Source organism: Rhincodon typus, chromosome 28 (assembly GCF_021869965.1).
Source record: "Rhincodon typus isolate 14 chromosome 28, sRhiTyp1.1, whole genome shotgun sequence".
NCBI lineage: Eukaryota > Metazoa > Chordata > Chondrichthyes > Orectolobiformes > Rhincodontidae > Rhincodon > Rhincodon typus.
The window spans coordinates 4794392-4808647 of record NC_063359.1 but is presented as its reverse complement, the minus strand read 5'-3'; positions in this window follow the sequence as shown (position 1 = coordinate 4808647).

The following is a 14256-nucleotide window of genomic DNA, read 5'->3' as shown; positions in this document are numbered from 1 at the left end:
TTTAGAGATAACTTGTTGAAGGTACAGTGTGGAGCTGGAGGAACACAGCAGGCCAGGCAGCATCAGGGAAACAGGAGAGAAGGGTCCCGAACCGAAATGTCAGCTTTCCTGTTCCCCTGACACTGCCTGGCCTGCTGTGTTACCCCAGCTCCACACTGTGTTATCTCTGACTCCAGCATCTGCAGTTCTTACCATCTCTTGTTGAAAGTATATTTTTGCTCCAAGACCTTTGAGTTGTGTATTAAGTTAAAAGCACTTGGACTCAGAGACAAATTCTTAAACAAAAGCATAGCTACAAAAGGCAGCTGTCTCTCTGAATGTTTACTTAGAACATGTTAGGTTCTGTTATTCCTAAATATGAAATTGCCAGTGTTGAACTGGGGTGGACAAGGTCAGAAATCAGACGACACCAGGTTATAGTTCAACAGGTTTATTTGAAATCACAAGTTTTCAGAGGAACGGGTGACTTCTGTTGTGGTCAAGTGACCATGGGCCCAAAATTGGACATTTTAAATTGATCCACAGCCAAAGAAATGGGACCTGTCAGAAAATTGGCCAAATTAAATCAAACTGCAGCCAACAATTGTCAGGTACAGAGAACAGTGGAAACCAAGGTCACAAAGGTTTGGGGGGAACCAGTTATAACCAGCCTGAGGCTTATGTATTGGAGAAGTATCGATCAGACTTTTTGGCACCTTGACTTCCAGCCAGTGCCTGAGGACATGGTTTTACGTGTCCTAGGCACGGCAATAGGGAAGGATGTTGCTTTGATCGTATTGGATGCTTTGAATCCTGATCATGGCCCCATTGGTCAAAGGCCACAGAACATTCTGGAAGGTCAGGGGCAAGGGGGCCACACACACCTGGAAGCCACCCCCTCAGACTCGTGGCAGAAGACTGTGTGGCAACCCAAGAAGACCCAGGAGAAGATCTGCCTTGACCTGAGAGACCCATCTTTGTGGAAGAGAGCCAGCCCAAAGTCAGAGAGAAAGGAAATTCCAAAGGCCCAGCTCAAACACATGGATAGTTACTGTAATATCCTTTCCCAGACGGCTAGAGCTAGTTAGAGAGTAAATATTGTGGGAATTTAGGAAATGCTCACATGGTGTTTTTAATAAGGAATATTTCATTAATAAATTGAGTTGAACAGCAAACCGGATTCCATATCCCTTTGTCTGTGCCACCAACAAGAGCACTTGGATAAAGTGTCTGTGTGGAGTTTGCACATTCTCCTCGTGTCTGGGAGGATTTCTGCCAGGTGCTCCAGTTTCCTCCCACAATCCAAAGATTAGGTGGATTGGCCATGCTAAATTACCCATAATGTTCAGGGATGTGTAGGTTAGGTGGAATAGCCATGGGAAATGTGGGGTTACAGGGAAAGGGTAGGGGGAACGGGTCTAGGTGGGATGCTCGTCGGAGGTTCGGTGTGGACTAGTTGGGCCACATGGCTCATTTCTACACTGTAGGGATTCTATGATTCTAAATAAATGGGTTGCAGTGTCCACAGCACGGACAACGCTGAGAAAGAAGCAGAGCGGCCATTTTGCTTTGGTTGTAATGAAGACAAGCTGCAAAAACTACTTTGTGCAGAAGCCACAGGAAAATCTGTGAGAGATCTCAGAGAGGCTCCTTGGCCAGGGGAACGCAGGGCAGAAGGTACTCATAAATCAACTGCTGTTCCACTGTAGGTGTTAGGCAAAGCTCCAACTGCTGTAACCACAAAACTAATGAGGCATGCAATACTTTCTAACTTCTTCTTTTCTAAAAGGCTGCACAGGTAAACACTAACTACGTGACCACATTCAGCAGCTGCTGTCTCTGACTTCAAATTCCAACTGTTCCATTTTGGAATGAAAAATTTCAAGAAGTTGCAGACCCCCGATAATCTTACAAACTGATCATTTCATCTTTATAAATATCTTTTATCCTGACCCGCTTCTAATCTTTGTGCATGTATTTTTGTTTAATAACTTATACTGCACTACCAGCAGTAGCTTTGCAATAAATTAGATGTTTACATATTTAAGACTAACAATTTGCTGCTAGTTAATTTTGAAATGAATACTTGGAAACTAAAAGAAAAACTGAAACTATAAACTTAAAATGTGAGCTTATACAAATTCTTAAATCACGGATCACTGTGAGTAAATAGTTAATGTAGTAAAGACAGCAAGGAGACCAAAGTTGTGAAAAGTAATTCAGGTGTTGTCTCACCGAAGCCTGGTTATCAACCTGGCCAATCTACCAAACAGGACTACTTGTGTGTGAAAGAGCAAGTGATAGACAGAGCTAAGCATTTCCAATGGCTCGATGGATCAGATCTAGGCTCTGCAGTCCTGCCATACCTTGTTGTGAACGGTGGCGGACAATAAAAAACATATTGTTGGAAAGAAACTCCACAAATATCCCCATCCTCTGATGGAAGAGCACAGAACATCAGTGCAAAACATAAGGCTGAAGCATTCGCAACAACCTTCAGCCAGAATTGCTGTGTGGATGACCCTCTTGGCCTACTCCAGTGGTCCCCAGCATCACAGATACCAGTCTTCAGCCAATTCGACTCACTCCACGTGATATAAATGGTTGGAGACACTGGATACTGCAAATGAGCCCTGATGGCGTTCCGGCAATAGTACTGAGGGCTTGCCACTCCTCCTAGCCAAGCTATTCCAGTAAAGCTACAACTCTGGCACTTACCCAACAATGGGGAATATTGCCCAAGTACATCCTGTACACAAAAAGCAGGACATATCCAACCTGGCCAATTACTGACCCATCAGTCTCCTGTCAATCATCAATCAAGAGATCTCAAGAAGTGACACTAATGATTGCACAATGTCCAAATCCATTCACGACTCCTGAGATACTGATCAGCTTATGGCCCAAATCAGTAAAACCCAGACAATATCCAGGTTTGGCTTGACAAGCAACAAACTGCCACACAGGTGCCATGTACTGATAGTCCCTAATTAGAGAGAATCCAGCCATCACCCTTGGCTATTCAATGGCATTAATCATTGCTGAATACCCTACTATTAACATCCTGGGGGTTACCATTGATCAGAAACTGAACTGGACTAGCCATGCAAATACTGAGACTACAATGTCAGTGACTAGAAATCCTGAAACAAGTAACTCACCCCCTGACTCACCAAAACCTGTCCACCATCCATACGCACAAGTCAGGAGTGTAATGGAATACTCCCACTTGCCTGGATGGGTGCAGCTCCAACAACCCTCAAGAAGCTTGACACCCTCCAGGACAAAGCAGCCCACTTGACTGGCACCACATCCATGAGTATCCACTCCCTCCAACACCGATGCTCAGTAACAGCAGTGTGTACTATCTACAAAGATGCACTGCAGAAATTTACCAAAGATCCTCAGACATCACCTTCCAAACCCACGTCCACTTCCATCTAGAAGGACAAGGGCAGCAGATACATGGGAACGCCACCAGTTGCAAGTTTCCCATCAAGACACTCGCCATCCTGACTTAGAAGTATATCGCCATTCCTCAGCTCACCGCCACCTTCTCACAGACAACTAGGAATTGGCAATAAATACTGATCCAACCAGAGATGCCCAGATCCCTGAGTGATTGAAAAACAGCTCTTAAATGAATCACGTTTGTGACTCAGGTGGCTCTCAAATCAATGACAAGAGCAAAATTAATTGTAAAGTTTATCACTAGTCGCTTCAGCAAGTAAATAAGATACCGTTACCAATACATAGTTTCCATGGAGATTAATACATTCCACTGGCAAGTGATGAAATAAAACAATGAAGTGAACAAATACCTTAATAACTGGCCAGTCAACAGGAAGACAACAGGAGGATAAACACAGGCCATGATGAATGATATCAGCACAATCAGAAAGGAGCTTTGTAAACATTTCTCCATGAAGGGTGATGCAATCTATCAAGTCGTGTTTTCTTTTCCAAAGCATTCCATTTTTACAAGGCAATTGACAACTTGGCAGCATAGAGATCAGGAGCAGACACCAGACCATTCCTAGCATGTAATGTTTTATTTTTTCACTGGTTAGTGAATGTTATTTGAATTGGAATGTTGTGTATTCTAGTCATACTCCCAGACACTTGAGTTCAAAATGTAGGCTGACTCACCAATGCAGCACTGAATGAGTGCTACACTGACGGAGATGCTGGTTCTCAGAAAAACATTAAACTGAGGCCTTTTCTATCAGACTGTGGGACCGTCAAAGGTCCTGTTGCATTCTATTAAAGAAGAGTAGTTATGTTATTCCCCAAAGTCCTGGCTGATCTTTAATCCTCAATAAACCTCACTAAAACAGATCACATGATCATTGGGTGGTGGGTGGGACTAGTTTAGTTTGGGAACATGGTCGGCATTGACTAGTTGGACCAAAGCATTTGTTTCCATGCTGTATGAGTCTATGACTTAAGGAGTGTATAGATGTGCACTTGCAAGGCGTACAAGGCTATGGTCAGAGAACTGGAACATAGGATTAGAATAATTAGGTGATTGTTTTTGACTGACAAAGACTCAATAGGCCGAAGGGCCATTTTCTGGGCTGTAGATCTCTCTGACCCTATGATTATTATTACATCGCTATTTGTAGGCGCTTGCAATACACAATGTGGCTCCAACATTGGTTTTATTAGGACAGCGACTACACTTCAAAAGCAGTTAACTGGCTGTGAAACACTTTGGAATGGAGCTATACAAATACAGATTTTTCTTTGACATAGCTTAATGATAAACTAGGAGAAGGCTAGCCAGGATGATACTTGGTAGTTTCATTCACTTAGGAGCTAATGGAAATGGCCGAAGCCCATAAAGTCAGGGTTGAAACAAACTTTAGAGATGATTTGTTAGATCAAGAAGTGGATAATTAGGTGACACCGAGCCGGGAAAAGCCCAGAGATAACAACAGGAGGATCAGGGGAAATTAAGGTTTCGAAGGGTCGATGTAGGAAACAAGGACTCATGATTTCAACAGAAAAAGGAAGCATTGTGAGAGAGTATGTAGGATGGATCTTTGCAGCTGAGGAGAAATGAGGTTAATGCCATTGATGCAGTGGGTGTGGACTTCTAAAAGACTCACGATAAAGTGCTACATAACAAGGCTGGCCACAAATTGAAACCTATGGAATAAAAGAGGCAGTGGCAGGTGTAAGACGATAGCAGAGTCATAGGTAACAGAGAGTAGTGGCAGAGTTACTTTTCAGACTGCAGGAAGATATCCAGTGGGATTCCCAAATTAGAACCATTAGCCAAATTTTAGGAGAATTCCCCAGGGGAATTTCATGGTGGGGTTTGTCCCCATGATCTCTAGCAAGTATAATGTTCACCTCATTCCGTCTGTAGCCTGCCTCCACAGCATCGCTCTGGTTCTGTCTTCTACTCAGGGGCAGCAAACGTACTCTGCTGCTGGCACCTTTCGGCATCCATGCTTCCAGCACCATTGTAAAGCCCAGTGGTTCAAACTCTGCCAAGGCAAATAGCTTTTCACAGTTTGAATGTGCAAAGAATTCCACAAGCCAAAAGAGGGGAATTGGCAATCAGGAAAGCAGATAGGGAGTTGGATGTCCTTGTGAACCCTCCAGGTCTCAGCAGCCAAGAGTTATGCTGTACTGCTCTCCCATCACCTGTGAATGTATTCTTCACACAGCCAAATATTGATTCTGACTGCTCAATCCATTCCCTCCCTTGTCTTCTGTCAGCACCCACACAGCCTGAAGGGACTAGCCCCTGCAGCTAACACCTTCTCCTCTAGCCTTGAGGACAAAGACACAGACGCCTCAGAGGATGCTGTCTCCTGCACCCTCTATCAGCGCACAGACTGACACCTCAATTTGATTAGACTCCATGGTGAACACATCACTGGCATGGTATCCACAGCAGGCCGATGAAGCAATGCTCCAGGGCACTGGCACTCAGAGGAGCTCGGAAGACCAGGCACCGGCTCAGTGCCAGGAGGATCCCATGGAGTCAGCAAAGAATAATTTCATTAAAATGCACAAGCACAGGGGCAGCAGAGAGGCTTGTCATAGGCACTGGGGAACCCGTAAAACAGCTGAAGGAGTGCCAATGCCATCTGTATGGTGCTGTGTGTCTGGTGTCTCACTGGGCAAGTTGGTGGCTCACATTGTGATCCCAGTTCAGCAGAATGCTCACTGGATGATGTAGAGGCACACAGAGCTGTTCCCTATCATTTTGGCCATTTGCGCTGAGAACCAAGATCAAGGTACCAAAGTGATGAGGGGTCCTGGCCTCACTTCTTCTTCATAAGGAGGCCATGTTGGTTTAAGAAAACACCCAGCCAGAGCAGAAAACATTTACCAGCCCCTCCCACACCCCAAGAAATCTCCTCTCAAGTCAGTCCAGCGGTGCTGTCCCCTCCACCCCCACACTTACCCTGCCTGCCAACTTCAACCCAATGGAGACGCAAACTGAGGAGGGTGAGCTTTCATCTGGCCAGGACGCTGTCTGCATTGTCCTAGCAGTAAACATCACTGCCATCGTCTGTCTGAAACCTCCAAGGCTGATTGACCCCAGCATTGGGCAAGATCCCCTCACCCCAGCTGTGGACCCTGGCACTGTCCCTAGTCATAATAGTGGGATATGGGACAAATAAAGAATCCTGAGGGCACATGGCTGGTACTGTCAACATTTTTATGAAAACAGAATTTCACACTTGTAAATACATTTTCACTTTACATCATCACCTGTCTGATTGACTGCGATTTTAGCTGCAGCTATACAAATGAAGTTAGAGAGGCAACCTTTCCATAGTGTCACCCAGTCTGATGGATTGCTGCTCTTGTTATAGCACATATGCCAGCATAAAATATAATCATGTTTGAATGTGTGAGCATGAGATGTTGTGAAACCTTCCCACAATCTGTAATGTTAATTATTTTATTGCACAGCAGGAAAAGCAAAGAAACCAAGAAGTTGTGTTTGTATTTAGAAATAAACAGGGACTACTGGCCTTCCCATCATCAACACCATTTACAGTCAATGAACAACAACTTTATTTGGAGCAGTTCCATGAAGGGTCTAGGCCTGAAATGTCAGCCTTCCTGCTCCTATGATGCTGCTTGGCCTGCTGTGTTCATCCAGCTCTGCACCTTGTTGTCTCGGATTCTCCAGCATCGGCAGTTCCTACTATCTCTGCCAATTAAATCCTGCGGTTTCTTGCACCCAGTGCTGTTGGATTCTGTCATAGTGAAGGTGATGTTCCTCTTGATCAACATCCTCATTAATCAATAAGGGAATTGAGAGTTAAGGGGAAAATAGAGATGAGGATTATTGGATCAGTCATGAATGGTGGAACGGACCTGATGGGCCGAACGGCCTTCTGGTCCTAGGTCTTATTGTCATCTCCCTCCTTGCCACTCTCGCAACTCCACATTATTCACCACTTCCCCTTTTTGATTGCTTCAGTTATCCGCAGTACAGTGTTTAAGGATTATGTCTGCAGCATATTGCAAAAAAAAACCCCAGACCTGTTTAAGCATGGAGACTTTATCATGAGGAGACCTATTGTATGGCCTTCAGAGGCCTGGTGGAAAAGGTTTTGCACTGTATCTCCGCTCGACCGAGGTCAGGGGATTATGTAACAGGCTCATCATCCATGGTTAGAAACAGTAGGCCTCATCTCCCAGCAGCCATCCTGGTAAGACAATGCAAGCCTTGGAATGAAGCAGGAACCTGGGCCTTATGAAGGATAGAGGCGCCACAGAGGCTTCATGGGTCAATGGTACAGACTTTCAGAATACGGTCATGATGATCGCAGAGGTGTTGGTCATTGACCGAATGAATGTTAATGAAGTTCGTCATGTTACAATATAGCACTATGTCCATAGTCAGTAGCATCTATCCCTCCCCACTTCAGATGCTCCAGCAGATGACAAAGTAGTGTCCCAGGGCACCCTAATTCAGCAGTGCCACCGCACCTTGGTCATCTGGAGGGCATTCCATTAAAAACAAATGTCATTGAGTCGCATGCCCTTTTACTGCTGTGCGAGTGGAGCTTTTGCTGCAATGTTGAAAGCTGTTCAACGTTTACTGGAGATTGCTGCTGCTCATGGTCTACCAGATGTATACATTTGTTGTCAGTTTCTGTGGCTATTCATAGTGCCAGAGCTATAGACACAATTACAGCTGCTGTGCGTTGGTAATTGTTCCAATGAGCCAATGTGGAGAAATCAGAAAGAAAGCAGCCCCTTAAGTATGGTGATCAATTAGTAGTTTCAGCACCAACAAATAACAGTTTACTCTTGTCCTTGATAGAGTGGGACATAGAGGCCTCTGACAAGGAGGTAATGGAGTTTCTGTATGTGGACCTTTGATCTAGGAAATCTCATTCAGAGGTTTGCTACACGAGCCATGTCACAGATAAACACCAGTGGATTATCCGTGTAGAGTGAAGATGCATGCTTTCTCGCTGTCACTCACAAACCCTTCATGACCCAAGAAAGGCAGCATTGCATAGAAGAGCAGCTTGAGAAATACTTACAGTTCAATGGGTGAGGAAAGTAGCTCCAGTACCTTATGAGACCTTTCAAGTGATGGTGAATTATGGAGCACAAATGGCATTTTGGTAGGTCACTCGTGATTACTTCTGCTTCACAGAGATTACTATGAGTAATTTGTAATGATCAATGGCATGGTCAAGAATGCCCAGGGTTTGTAATTGTCAATTGACATAGGTACCCACATTGAATTTTGTATGTCTTTGTACTGTGTAAGTGTCAGATTTAACACTACTGCCCCTTGAGGGACCTCACACCACTCACAAGTGGAGCCTGTTTCCTCAGACAAAAAACGTATATGTACTCTGTCCACTCTCGGTATGCTAGTAGCCATGTTTCATTTAGAGTCATTGAGTTATACAGGACGGAAACAGACCCTTCGGTCTAACTCAACTGCACCAACCAGACATCCCAATCTGATCTGTTCCCATTTGCCAGCATTTGGGCCAAATCCCTCTAAACCCTTCCTATTAATATACCCATCCAAATGCCTTTTACATGTTGTAGTTGTACCAGCCTGCAACGCCTCCTTTTGCAGCTTGTTCCATACACACACCACCCTCTGCGTGAGAAAGTTACCCCTTAGCTCCTTTTTAAATCTTTTCCCCTCTACCTTAAATCTACACCTTCTCATTCTGGACTCACCCCACCCTAGGAAAAAGGCTTTGGCGATTTACCCTATCCATGCCCCTCATGATTTTATGCACCTCTATAAGGTCACCCCTCAGCCTCCGAGGCTCCAGGGACAAAAGCCCCAGCCTATTCAGCTTCTCCCTATAACTCAAATCTTCCAGTCCTGGCAACATCCTTGTAAATCTTTCCTGCACTCTCTCAAGTTTACCAGCATCTTTCCTATGGAAGGACGACCAGAATTGTACACAGAATTCTAAAAGTGGCCTCGCCAATGTCCTGTACAGCCCCAAATCCTATGTTCAATGTTCTGACCAATCACATAAAGTGTGCCAAATGCCTTCTTCATCATCCTGTCTGCCTGCGCCTTTACTTTCAAGAAACTACACACCTGTACCTCTAGGTTCCTTAATTTAGCAACACTGTATAAGTCCTGCCCTGGTTTGCCTTACCAAAATGCAATACCTCACATTGATCTAAATTAAACTCCATCTGCCACTCCTCGGCCCATTGGCCCATCTGATCAAGGTCCTGTTGCACCCTGAGGTAACTTTCCTCATTGTCCACAACACCACCTATTTTGGTGTCATCTACAAACTTACTAACCATGCCTCCTATATTCACAACTAAATCATTTATATAAATGATGAAAAGCAGTGGACCCAGCACTGATCCTTCCATTGGTAACAGACCTCCAGTTCAAAAACCAACCCTCTACCACCACCCTCAAACCTTCTTGAGCCAGCCTACCATGCTGAACCTTGATGAACGCTTTGCTGAAGCCCATATAGACAGTATCTACCACTCTGCCTTCATTTGTTCTCTTTGTCACCTCTTCAGAAAACTCAATCAAGTTAGTGAGACATGATTTCTCATGCACAAAGCCATGTTGATGATCCCTAATCAGTTCTTGCCTTTCCTAATACATGGAAATCCTGTCCCTCAGAATTCTCTCAGACAACTTACTCACCACTGATGTCAGGCTCACCAGACTATAGTTCCCAGGCTTTTCCTTTCTTAAATAATGGCAAGTTGTTAGCCAACCTCCAGCCTTCTGGCACCTCAATTGTGGCTATCAATGATACAAACATCTCAGCAAGGGGCCCAGGAATTCCTTAGCTCCTTCACAGTCTGACATTTTTGAAGATCAGAGAATCGTTTTATGCCAGACTCTGTGATGTGAAGTCCATAAATAGCACATCCGCCCATCCGTTCCTGTCTTATAGAATGGAGATTATGGACAAAGGTGTATGGGAAGGTCCGGACAAACTACTAACACTAGGGAATCTTTTGAGGAGAATAAAACTCCCAGAAGCAATGAGTAAATGATTTGTATTTGTCTCAATGGGACTCAATTAGCCATGACCTGTTTGTGGTGTAGAAGGGTATGCTTCTGGCCGAATCCATGAGGAAAGACATTATTAACCTCGTCCACAAGTGGAAGAGGGGAAGGCAGAAATTAGAAATTGGCAATCCATCTTAAGAGTGAACGTAGACTAGAAAATTCTGCTCTGGAGTGATTTACCCTGACCAGGTTTCTGCTGTGCCCAACAGGTAAACCTTTGAGTTCTTCCCCTTACTCAGGGGTACCATTGCCTCAGCACAGAATTCAAATTGGTCACCTGCCTAATCAGCCTGGACGACAAGGAGAACTTTGTCAGAATAAGACATCTACATGATGGATGGGGTCTCCAACATGAGCTCTGGGGAGGAAATTGTGATTGGACACAACTGCTCCACACAAACATCAGTTGTCCGGTTTCAATCAATGGATGGGAAACGAAAGCATTATGATCAAATCAGAAGTCAGGCAGGCCACATTCTGTATGGTAAAATTCTATTATCCTCTGATGCAAACTTCCTAATTATACTCATCCTCCAATCACCACCTGTCCTGCATATGGCAGAGTCTGTAGATTTTACATTGGACAATCAGCCAACTCAGAAACCATTGAACCAGAGTGGAAGTAAATTACCCGCAATGCCGAGGTATTACCAAAGATAGAAAAGGAGGAAGTCTTGATTACAGGTAATTAAGGATTGCCCTAACATCATATAATACAGTTGGGATTCCATGATTGGCCAAGTTGTAGTTGCCCGGATTTTCTGGGGCATTGACCCACAAGATCTGTGCTTTCATTCTGGGATAGATTGCTCTACATTCTATCCCACCACATTTCATACACAAAACCTTTCAAACCTGAGAGTGTTTTAATTTAAACCATGTTTATTGAACTGGTCGTCCCATTCAATCCTTCAAGCCCCCACACTATCATGGTAATTCAGCACTGTACACTTTCCCAAGGTCAACAAGAAGACTCTGTCACAATAGCACTCAGTTATTTTGTGAATACAACTATCATTCACATTCTAAGCATGTTCACATATCTCCATTGATCCATCCAGCAGTCACTCACTCTGATCTTTGAGTAACCTGAGTCTTCATGGTGACCATCATCCATCATAAGTTGACCATATCTGTATGGTGAATACATACTGTTACAAACACTCATAGGTCTGTTTCTTTCTTTTAAGAGAGCACACAATTCAAGGCAGAGGAAGAGAGGCAGAGATGAACCTCCAAACATTTCTCAATGTGAATGCAAATGAATTCTAGCAAACTGTGCGTCAAGCAATACTTTGACTTTTGGAGAAAGTAGGAACTGCAGATGCTGGAGAATCTGAGATAACAAGGTGTAGAGCTGATTTCTGATTTCCGAAGAAGGGTCTAGGCCCGAAACGTCAGCTTTCCTGCTCCTCTGATGCTGCTTGGCCTGCTGCGTTCATCCAGCTCTACACCTTTACTTTGACTTTTGACTTGTTTTTGGCTGTAAGTCAAATTTAATCATCATAAATGTGAAGTTGCATTTGACTCAGCAGTACTAATTCATATCTTGACTCTTTTCAGGGCTTTGTTTGTGAAGCAGAAGTCCATGACAAATTCTGAGAGGAGTTGAAAATTTGTCAGGGTCCCAGTGGTACAGAGTGTGAGTCTTTATGATAATGGATGTAGTGCCAATCAAATGGCTGCTTTGTCCTGTATGATGCCAAGTTTCTTTAATACTGTACCTATCCAGGCAGATGAAGATTGTTCCATTAGAGTGCTGACTTATGCCTTGCAGATGGTGGAAAGACTTTGGAGAGTCAGAAGATGCACTAACCTCTGACCTTCTCTTGTAGCATTTACGTGGCTGGACAAGTTACATCTCAGGCAATCGAGGTTAACAGAAACCGCAGCTTGCTGATGGTAGGGGATTCAGCAATGGTAAAGCAGTTGAATGTCAAAAGCAGTTGATTAGACTCTCTTTTCTTGGGGGTGTTTGCTACTTGAATGGCACAAGCAGTATTTACCACTAACTACATTGTCCATATCAAACTATATGTGAGAATGAACTGATTTAATATCTTAAGAACCATGAATGGAACAGAACACCATGCAATCATCAGTAAATATCCTCAATCTGGCCTCATGGAAACGAGATGAAGCAGCTGGAGATGACTGGGCCAAGATACTGCCTTAAGGAAGTCCAGCAGTAATGTTCTCATGCCAACATGATTGACGTTCAACAAATATGATGGTATTCCCCAGCACTTGAGGCCCATTGACTTCCATTTTGTAAGAGCTGTTAATGACACACTTCAAAAAAGGAAATGAAACTGAAGTCCAGAGTTAAGAAGAGAGTGAGTGCTCTTGACATTAAGCTCACATTTGTCTAACGAGTCAAATAAATCAAAATACTTGGACCAATGCTGAAATAGGAAATAGAGCTGGATGATTCTTAAAAGGTTATTGGTGACTATGTGTTGCTTGATAACAGTGCCAATGTCACCTGGTCAAGCTGCCACAGTCCTCACAGCATTTACAAAGCACTAAAATATACTCTTGTGATGACAAGGTCTACAAGGCAATGGACCAAGTGCTGGAAAATAGGGTTAGAATAGTTAGATGTTTGTTTTTGATCAGCGCAGACTCAAGGGGCCAAGGACTTTTTTATAGAATCATAAAATCCCTACAGTGTGGAAACAGACCATTCAGCCCAACAAGTACACACCACCCCACTCAGACCCGTTCCCCTACACTTTCCCTGTATCCCTACATTTCCCATGGCTAATCCATCTAACTTACACACCCCTGGACACTACTGGCAATTTCCCACAGCCAATTCACCTAACCTACACGTCTTTGGGCCATGGGAGGAAACCAGAGCACCCAGTGGAAACCTACGCTGGGTGTGCAAACTCCACACAGACAATCGCCCGAGGATAGGATCAAACCCGGGTCCCTGGCACTGTGGGGCAGCAATGCTGACCACTGAGCCACCGTGCTGCCCTGTGCCGTACGCATCTATGACTAGATCAATCTGAATTGGCTTCATGGCAGTGCCACATGAGCATAGCTAATTAAAAATGTAACCAAGCATTTTTAAATTGTAAAAGAACAGAGAGTCTGATCTTGCACTAGGACATGAATCATGAATTCTAGTTTTTAAGATTTAACCAGCAAAGTAAGCTCCCTCTATAGCAGGCAGACAGGATGCAAATTCATATTCGTGGTGATAAATGTGCTTCCATAATGGATAAAACAGATTCATTGGCCACATGTCAATTGGAGATTTTATGTTAACCTGCCTTTCTCTTCTCATACTTTCCTCTTTGCCATTCCATTTTCCCCTTTACTTCCCCTCACCATTTACTGTATGTGACATGACTCCTGCTTGACCCTCAGATCACAGCTCAGTGTTTACTCTGCCGTCTCAATGGGACTCAAGGAGTGACATTGTAGCTTTTTAACTCCCATGTTCCCAACCAGGATGTGCTCTCCTTCCTAAACAGATACATCGACAAGGTTGGATATTTGCAATGATGCTAAGGATTTCTTCAAGGTCTGGACCAGCCAAATGGTAAGTCATGGTAACTCTGAATGTGGCTGATAAGGGAGTCATCATTTACCACACACCACGGTAACCTGCTCTATGCTGGGCAGCCCAAAGACTGTTGCTCCTGTGGCAAGGCTGGCAATACAGCAGCTAGCTGCAGCACCATATTTTTCAAGAACTACAAACAGCAAGGCCACAGGACAAAGCACAGCAAGTGGAATAA